Source organism: Gymnogyps californianus, chromosome 6 (assembly GCF_018139145.2).
Source record: "Gymnogyps californianus isolate 813 chromosome 6, ASM1813914v2, whole genome shotgun sequence".
Lineage (NCBI taxonomy): Eukaryota > Metazoa > Chordata > Aves > Accipitriformes > Cathartidae > Gymnogyps > Gymnogyps californianus.
This window is the reverse complement of record NC_059476.1, coordinates 40,500,191-40,510,005: the sequence shown is the minus strand read 5'-3', so window position 1 is coordinate 40,510,005 and position 9,815 is coordinate 40,500,191. Positions and strand designations below refer to the sequence as shown.

At 43.6% G+C, this 9,815-nt stretch overlaps 1 long non-coding RNA gene across 1 annotated transcript; it reads right to left on the bottom strand.

Annotated features, from left to right (window-relative positions):
* Nucleotides 1-4,001: 4,001 nt before the first annotated feature.
* On the bottom strand, nucleotides 4,002-8,895 carry LOC127017754 (uncharacterized). Its single transcript, XR_007766645.1, has 3 exons — nucleotides 8,845-8,895; nucleotides 6,958-7,108; nucleotides 4,002-4,147 (listed from the first exon to the last, which is right to left on the bottom strand). It is a non-coding gene; the product is annotated as an uncharacterized LOC127017754 (long non-coding RNA).
* Nucleotides 8,896-9,815: the final 920 nt, after the last annotated feature.

Below are 9,815 nucleotides of genomic sequence, written 5' to 3'. Positions count from 1 at the left end.
TGTATTTCACGAGCCCCCTCTACTGTCTTTTTCTGGAAATACCACTATGGTTAAAACGGAGCTTTTGAAGAAACATAGCCAGACCCTGTAAACTCATTCCTCTTTCACTAGTCTTTTAAAGAAACGGGCTTACAGAAAACAAGACCATTTTTTAAAGCAAACTGAAAGTATTTTCAATGCCTGGCACTATACTGGGAGAGAAAGAATTCCAGACCAACCCCCTAGTACCACCACTGATACATCAAGCGTGAGCCCATACTTAAAAGCAGGTTTACCAAAAAAGTTCACCAAAACCAGTGAACTAGCATAAGGGAGAGGTCGGTTCCTTCATGGGACCTGCTACCAAACTGCTGTGTAACTTCGCAACTCCACATGCATCTTGACTCTGTAACCTCGAGTGCTACAGACAGCACTTGCCTGTGACTTGGTTGCCGTTGTGACTATATCCAGCCTTTTGCCTGCAAGCAACTGCTGGTGTTTTCCAGCCACCATCTCCCAGGTCAGGTCTTTGTTCTTACAGTGTATGAACTAGAAGAAGCATTTCTCAAAAAAAACCCAAACCAAACCCAGCTGGGATGATTGGATACCTGCCCCAAAACTAAACCCACTTTTGAAGGGAAGCTTATCTTTATCCAGCAGCAATCTAAAATACCAGATAGCAGTAGGACTATTCCTGAGAAGCCAAATACGAACCTGCACTGTACAAATCACTGCTGGGTAGGTCCTAGATAGGTCTACGCATCTCTCCTGCATCCTAGGAGAGAGATTCACAGGGTGGAAGGTTCACGACTGCCAATTAAGAGAAGCTCATCCTAGATTACGATATACACGTCAGCAATTTGATTCTGAATTCCCATGACTCTCCTTTTCTCTAACACATTTTTCCTTGGCCTTTACAAGTCACCTTGTGGGCTTATGTAACTCAATGATACAATTATCCTGCCCTAATTTCTCATGTAACCTTCAAACTTCTTTTCCTGGGGGAAGGAGGAGTTTGTTCTGAGCAAACCAGCGTGAGAATTAGGTGTGAAACTTCAAGCTCTGGATTTACTCAGGACAGAAAGCTTTACCCACTAGTCTTCATAGATACGCTAGCTTTAAGTCCAGACTCCAAAAATAGTCTTAGCATGTACGAATTTGGATATAAACCTCAACACAGTCCAAATCACAGTTAATGTCACACTGTTTTGGAGAAGAATTTTATTCTGTTCTTTCTGCTTAAACTTTTCTCAGGCTTTAAATTTACTAGGTGGCTTTAAGCCTACCAACCACCTCAGTTTTATTGAAGATTTCAAAATTTCACACAACAGAAATGTGTATTAGCAAGTGCTAGTGCAAGAAAGGCTCCTAAGGGATAGTATTTTCACAAGAAGAAACAACCAAAGGTCTAGAAAAGCATCATTCCTTCATATGAAAAAGTTGCTTACGCGCATCTTGCAGAGGTGATATCTGAGACCACGAGTCTACACGTGATATTCCCAGCTCCACACCAAGAAATTTAACAGTTGCATTCAAATCACCGTCAATCAAATTCTCACTGCAGAACTTAATTTTTCTTAAAAACTAATATACCGCTTAGGTTATCCTGGTATCCAGGTCTGACTGAACAAAATCCCCAAGATTTCCAAAATACAGTATACAATTACAGTAGGATGCAGCAGCTGTTACTTGTAATAATTTTCATGATGTTGTGGGTTAACTGACATTTCCAAGGCACGTCCTCTGGGAGTCCTGCCTTTTCTGACCTTGCTAATTCCAGTTTAAAATCCTTGGACCCGCTGCTGAATTTGAGTGCTGCTGGACTTGACTCCTGGCCCTGAAGTACAGCCTCCAGGCTTCTACTCCGCAGTGGGAGTTCTGTGTTTGTTTTCGAGAGCCAGAAGTTATTGGCATACCAGCTTGCCTACACAACAGACAAATATCTTGACACCCACAACATTTGGGCCATAATAAAGAAATCACAGAGCTCACAGTAAGCATTTCTAGTGATGTCACCAAAGAAGGCCACGTGAACTACATCACACTAATATCTCTTTTGTAGAGGGATATTATGTGTAACAAGCAATTCCACACAAAGCGTGTGTTTTTGCCTAGTACAGTATGAGTCCATAGAACAATAACAGCACTTAGATTGCTGCTTTATGTTGCATTCAATATATGCAATAACAGGGAACCCTTGAAATATTTGTTTACAGAGAACTGCAACATCTGAAAACACGGCCTTTCCTACCCTTTTGGCTCTGTATAGAATTGAAATTTTGTGACCCCACAGTTTTAGTTTCACCACATTAAGTCTCAGTACAAAAAGGTGCAACATGCAGCCTTTTGGACCTTTTAGTAGACTGAAGACTGCAAACAGCTTTCACAAACTATAACTTTACACACATAAGCCACAAGCCAGAAACTATTCTCAGCTCTAACAGTATACGGCAACGCAAACCTCATGGTTTGATAATGTGTAGTGCTGTCGAATAACAGAAGCACAACGCAAAGTACGATTACTTAAACCCAACAGTAAGTCTCTTACTAAGTACATTCACCTGATGTATAGGCTTTCTGCCATGTTTCGGGGGCTGAACTGCAGTATAAAAAGGGTGTCTGATCTTGCATGCCTTCTTTATAACCTGTAGATTCAGCATTGCATTGGAGCCCGATCTGAACTCGGCACTGATGCCAATACCATGCAAATAGTTGTCAACCAGTGTTTTGCACGTTTTTATGTCTGTTAACGTAACTTTCAAAATGTATCAAGACATGTACTTGTAGCCTGTATCTGATTTCACTCAGATTTAGACAATATTCCAAACATAACACTTTTACAATAGTCAGAAATGTCCAGAAGAACTTACACTTAAATCGAGCTTCAGAACAAAACCACCACCAACAAAAAATCTGCTACTTTATATACACACACACTCTTTCAATAGATGCCCTTGTACATCAGCATCCAACCACCTGCACGCACATCAATACCCCTACTACCACCCTTTAGTGCAACTTTTCCCCCCTACATCTTCAAATGAGGAGATGAAATTGCAGCACCGACAACTCCAGAAACAAAACCCCAAGCTATGATGAGCTTCGTGAAGGAGGTGAATCAAAACCAATAGTATTTCTGGCTGCCAGCTGCTCTCTCTCTAAAGTCCTCCCTACAGAAGATTGTGATTCCCTGATCGCATTCGGCTGCAGCCTAGGTGCCCCACAGGTAAGTCTGAATCCATTTAAAGTCAAATTACACTTTGAACATCACTGGAGATGAACCTCTAGACTGTGGGGAACATCAGCGTATGTCCCCAACTCTCCTTGCAGACAACAGCATAGTGGCCAAATTCTTGGTACTCTTAGACACAGATGGACATAATTTTTATTTGCTTCAAGCATATTAGTTCAGACTAAGAACCAATGTTCACTGGGACCCAGCAATGCCAAAAATCTGTACGTATATGGGAACCTATACAATACTAAGACAAGTGGGATGGGACAATAAATAAAACAAGTTTTACTCAGTTATCTCTGAAAGATAGGACTCTTCCCTCCATCTCCCCACAAATCCAAGCATTTCCACACTTTCCTCAATCAACAACTGTCTTTCCATAAAACTGAAGCTGCAGGAGCATGCATGGAGATTTTCAGCCAACACATGGCTCCCCTGCCTTGTAAGCAACTCGGAAACTGTGAAGACGTCCAAAAGTTTGGCAACTGGGATCAAAATGATCCGTCCTTATTGACTAGCACTGAAGGTGGGTGGAATACACTTCCATGAGCGAACAGCATGCCACTTACCTAAGCAACCAGCAGCATAAACCTGAGTGTTTTGGAGAAAAATTTCCGTACTCCCTCCCCTAACCAAGCCTTTCTAGCGACAGGCCAAATCTGTTACCTTACTTAAATAATGTGGCCAGCCTCAGACTAAGCTGTCCGACTTTGGAACCACAACTCATCTGCGCAGAGGCAGAAGACTCTGCAGTTGATGTGAATTTTACAAATTAACTCACCCTCGAGGACGTAGGAACAGAGGCACAAGCAACTGGTGCTGCAGGTTAAACCTGTCGCTCTGTAGACTCCTGTCCGGCCAGACGCAGCTTTAAGACTGCAATGCCTGTTACTATTTCAACACTTCATCGTTTTAGCGGCGCAGACCGGCACCCTGGGGGAACAAAAGGGTTTATACCTGCGTTAGCTCTCTAAGAAGCGAGGGAAGGGATCGTCTAGAAGTAACCGTGCCTCTCTGAAGCCAGCTTGTGACCAGAGAAACACGAGGCCTCGCACGCCGCCCCCACAGCTGCCTCAGCGGGCAGAGCTGTCCCCAAACACCGCCCGCGACCCGCGCCGCCTCCCCCGGGCACCGCCGGCCGGTGTTCACGCACCCAGCCCGCCTCGCACAGCCCCCTCACGGCCTGCCGCCGCTTCTCGACGCCCTCCGCCCGCACCGGGCCCGGGGGCAGCCCGGCCCGGCCCGGCCCGGCCCGGCCGCCCTCCCTCAGGCGGCCCCGCGCGCGCTCGGCCCAACGGTCGCCCGCCGTTGCCTGGCAACCGCTCGCGCGCCTCGTCCTCGTGACGGCCCGTTCCCGCCCGCCGTCGACTTTCGGTGTCCCAGCCCCAAAGCTGCGACGGCAGCGGCGTTTGTCACCGCGCTTGGGCCACGAAAAAGGCGGGAGGCGCAGCCAAAGCCCGGCCTCAGCGGCAGCTCGTAACACCCGAGGACTCGCGGCTCTGCAAGGGACAAGGTACGAGGGGTGAAAAGCTTTCCCGCCCAAACGTCGGCTATACTGGGTCTGTTCTGCAGCTGGGTCCGCCATTTTGGGGGCTGAACTGAGGCAAAGGGGCATCAGAGATGCGCGGCTTTCTTTTAAGGCTAAACTGATGCTAAAGCTGTCAGGCAGTCGGCAGCGAAACCCAGCAGTTTGTGAGGAAAACGCTCAGGAAAAAAAAAAAAAGAGTATTTTCACTCACAAAATATGCCAGCTCTGGTACCGAAACAGCCCCCAAAAGCATGTCCTTCAGAGAAAAAGGTGTGAGAAAAACTCCCAATACCCATTCAGTTACTCAACACCAGGGCCTTTGCCTAGCCGCTTCCTGGGAAACAAGAGGTGAGGTTGAGGAAAAGAGACAACATAATAGGAAGGAAAAGAAGCAGAAGAAACTCTTTAAAAATTATTTTTCTCTTCAAGCCGAGTTTTACAGGCTCTCAGAAAGCAGCCCTTCATGATTCCCCACAGGCTGCACCTCTTCGTTCAAACTGTTTTCACCTGCTCTGGCACCAGAAGCAAATTAAATCTCTGCAGAGGGGGATGGGGGAGGTTTGCTGAAGCCTCTCGTCGTTTTTCCAAACACTTTTCTGCTACCCACCTTCACACTGGTATGGTTTTATCCCATGCGAGTTGTTCCTCCTTGGTTTTTGCTAGTGCTTACAGACTTAAGTGACAGGACTGTGCAAGTTTTCCTCCCACTTCTTTAATTTTCACCCTGCCTTTGTAACAGATTTGTTCTAGTTCCCTGACACGTGACATGGAAACAAGCTGTCTATCACTCATGCCAGTTCAACAGCATTTGGGGCACTCAGATACAGGCTACTCTGCAAAATCTTATTTAGACGTGGTTTCAACAAATCTGGCACAAAATACACTCTTTTTGGACAGACTAAATTCATTCAATAGCACTCCTGCAGGCTATTTAGCCCTTGCTAAACCCTTTCTTCCCCCACCACTGAAATCATTGTACTTTATAAATGATCAATTCCATCTAAGAGATGGCAAATTTACCTCATTTCTGATTTCAATAACTTCACTGGGGAACTGATGGAGTGACTACCTTCTGGGAAGAAAATGCAATTCTGGCTTGATTGTGTTGGTTTCTTCAAAATGTATTTTCACTGCTAATTTACTGGTTGGTTTATGTCATTTATACCTGTTATTCCATTTTTTAAATGGTGTAAGGTATAACAGAATCCCTCAATTTATTGTAGTTGCAATTTCAAAATAACCAAATCATTCATTATATAAATTAGTACTGAAACTGAGAAGAGCCAGAGAAATACAGTTATACATGAAATACAGTTATATCCAACAAGCTGCCAACCTGCACATCTGGTGATAAAAGATGGATTCAAGAGAGTTATCCTAAAACCAGTTATGAAAAAAGTTCAGACACCATTTTGCACCAGGTATGGAAGAACACAATGAATAAAATCAAACCCATGGTTTAATGCCACAACAGAGGCCCTAGAAAGGGGGAAAAACATTTATCTTCTCCCTCATACTGAAGATCTAGGATGATTTCCAAATTGCAACAGCTGCCTTGCAGTGCCTTATATTATCTGGAGTTAACTTTTTAAAATGACTTTTTAAACGATTCAGATCAGCACCTTTGTGATCAAGCCACATAAAGGGTGTGTTATTGCCAGGTAAGTAGGCATAAAGGGGCGTTAGCCCAGGATTAAATAACATTATTGTATCTTAAAGCTGTGAATTTAATTCTAACTGTAGGAGGGGGAAACTACCTCTCTGGGAACCTGTAACCACCCTCAGGAGGCCTAAAACATTGCACTTGATCAAGGGCTGATCACATTTACAACACTGATAAGGAACTGCAGTTATCAGCAAGTAGTTGTCACATTTTGCTCAAGATCAAGACTTATTCTCACTTTTGCGAAGGTCCTGTGAAAAGGATGCCTCTGTACGAATGAGTAAGCCTGACACTATTTTCCCAGCGGGACAAATAGTGAATGCTGTCATGCAAGAATGTGCTGCACCACCTGTGTGGTTGAAGGTTGGATATTTTATACAATTCACAGCCCAGACATGTAGCTGACTTCAGTTTACAGTGAGGCAGGTTGTCCTGAGCAAACCTCGATAGTAGGTTTCCTGCAGAGCCCTGCTGACAGGTCAGATCCTGCTGTTTATTTCCAGTGCAATCTGACCTGTGGGTTAGGATGACTAACTGAAAGCCCTTCCTTACCTGCCCTGGGATTTCTGCACACTCAGAGGGTTTCTTCTCTGCTCCTTATCCGCAGTGACGCTACAAGAGGAGATATCTTCTCCTTTATGCATTGCCTTGTTAGGATCCTCTCTTTGGTCTCCAATCCTGGTTTTTCTATATGTATGCTGTCCTGAAAACAGCACCAAACAATTTAGCACCAGTATTTCTAACTCTGTATACTTTTCACGATGAATGTACACATTAATCGGTATAATTACAGTGCAGTGCAGTTATACTGATTAATGTGTACATTGTGGTAAAAAGTATACAGAGGCTCCATATTTGATAGAAAATGTTTGTTTCAGTGCTGCCAACCTTCCTGATTTTGTTGGGACTAGGGTTAATGAGGTAATAACAATGGTGTTAGATTTTCACTGTTAATTAAAAAACAAAAAGTAAACATCAGCCTTGTGAGCAGAGACAAAAAAAATACACGCAAGTATCACTGCAACCTTGAAGCATCCCGAACAGGCTATTAACAGCCTATGATCTACAGTTACTGGGGTTAGCAATGCTTTTCTTTTTCTGTGTCTACATGACTATCTAAACGAGTTTTGGAGGAACTCTGCCCACCTCACCTCTGAGATTTGAAGGGCAGAACGGACAGTGGCTCACCAAGGCTGGCTGCTGCGGGACTTCACTCACCACCATCAGAGTCTGACTCCTGTTTGAACTGTACTGTTCACTTTCCTAAATGGACTAGTCTCAATTTAAAACCACATGATATGCTCTTTCCTGTGACTTTAAGTGCTGCAAATGATTTTGCAGCCCCACTACTGAAAGTTAATTTTATTGATTAAATTTTTGACCCCGTCAGAATAGATTTCATATTTGCTTCCCAAGAATTATTTTTCACAAAATGCTCTTGATTGGTGTTAATTACGTTGTCTTAAATCTTTCACTGATTGCATCTGGCCATATCTTTCCAATATCCAGCCTCAGACTCATTGTCAAGCCAACCAGCCTATACTGGTGTGTTCACCTTTTTTAATACTAATTTTTCTTTACTCCTCCAAAACTTCTCCAGCATGATAGAATTTAACAGAAATAAGTTCTAGTGATTTAAATTTCCTTTAAATTTGCAGGCAACTTTATAACCCTAGGAGATACAGTTTAAGTAAGTCTGTTACTTGTTTAAAATATTTTCTCCAAATAATACCAATGTCTTCCTCCCAAAATTCTATTTATTGATAAATTTTTCCATGTAAAAAATGAATGGATAAATTTAAAGTATATGAAGATGCTATATAAACAGGGAAAACTAAAAATATCTAGCCAGACTAGCTAATAACAGCACCATAGCCAAGAGGCACGAACAGGTCAGATTATATGGTAAACATTTACATTGTAAACATAATTCTGTTTGTATAGCTCCCAGTTCTATATATAACCTTTTGAATTCCCACATTAAGTGTAAGAAATGCCCTTAAGTAAGAAAATACAGTATAATTTATTGGCAGCAGAGAGTCCATTTGGAAGATTTGGGGCTGGTCTGTTATTACTTTAAGTCAATAGCAAAAGTTCCACTGAATAAACATTGAAACGTTGTCAAGAGCTTGAAAAAAATAGCAAGATTTAGAGATAAAGCCTACTTACCTTTTCTGAGACCCTATATTTCCAAAACAAATGTCTAATTTCAAATGAACTTTAAAAACAAAATATTTAGCTTTGGGCAGATGGGCAATGTACGATGTCAGAATTTTGGTTTTTGCTGCGGTGAAAGAACTAGAAAGCTGGCAGCATAACACAGGGTGCTCATTTCAGGAAGGAAAAGTCAATTACATGAAAACATGAGGAACTCATTTCTGAAAAGTGTATTTTTTAAATACACAGCAGTGTGAGGCCTCCTTGCACGTACTTGCTTACCTTTGCAAAAGACAGCTCAGCTCAGCAGCAAAGCCCCACTGATCTGGGTCCTCGTGGGCAGACAGCACAGCTGCACGCACTGGAGCCAGACAAGCAGACACACAGTTGCCCTTAATGAGGAAATAAACCCCTGAGCTTGGCACCTGGGTCTTGCAACCTCCAAGCTTTTCCAGCTTTTCTTGCGAAAGGTCATTGCCATCTCACACGACTGCTAGGGAAGAAAGTGTATGGCATTCAGGAGATGGTCCATTCAGCATTTGGATGGCAGACAAGGCAATTAACCAAGAGGCGGATGTGTATTCTGCAGGTTGTACCTACAGCAAACCTTCACCTTACGCTGAGGTTACGCAGGGTAAACTGTTTGGCTTGTAAAAGCTGGGTCTCTGTAGCCCACCAGAACAGAGAACCAGAGAGCAGTGGCACGTGCCAGGACCCACTTAGGCAAGTACAAACAGCCCACCCTCACGTACAGAGCTGCTTTGGTCTTGCATAGGGGGCTTTGGCCTTTTAAACCAAGGCCACCTGTAGACAGGAAGATTCCCCCATTAGTCTTGCGGGGTACTGACTCTGTGGTATCCCTTTTCTTACTTCCAGCACTCAGGAATGTGTTGCGGCAGGAGTGGCCAAGAGGGGCTTTCCCAGTAAGCACCAGCTGATAGCTCCAGCTCCACACGCTCCAAAGCTGATTTGCTGCGAGGGAAGGGAAAGGAGCCAGAAGCTACACACAGTGCTGGAAAAGCCAAGGGATCATAGGGAGAATGTGCTCAAAAATTTCTCTGGGATAAAGCCTGAGAGAGGCACATGAGCCTTCTGCGCGGGGCTGACCTGGGGAGGGGAGAAATGTTTTGAAGTTTTACCTACATCCAAGCTGTGGGGTAATATAAATACACGTGATTGTGTACACATCTATATATAAACATGTATATGTACACTTATAAATATATACGTGTGTGTGTACATATGTATATGTG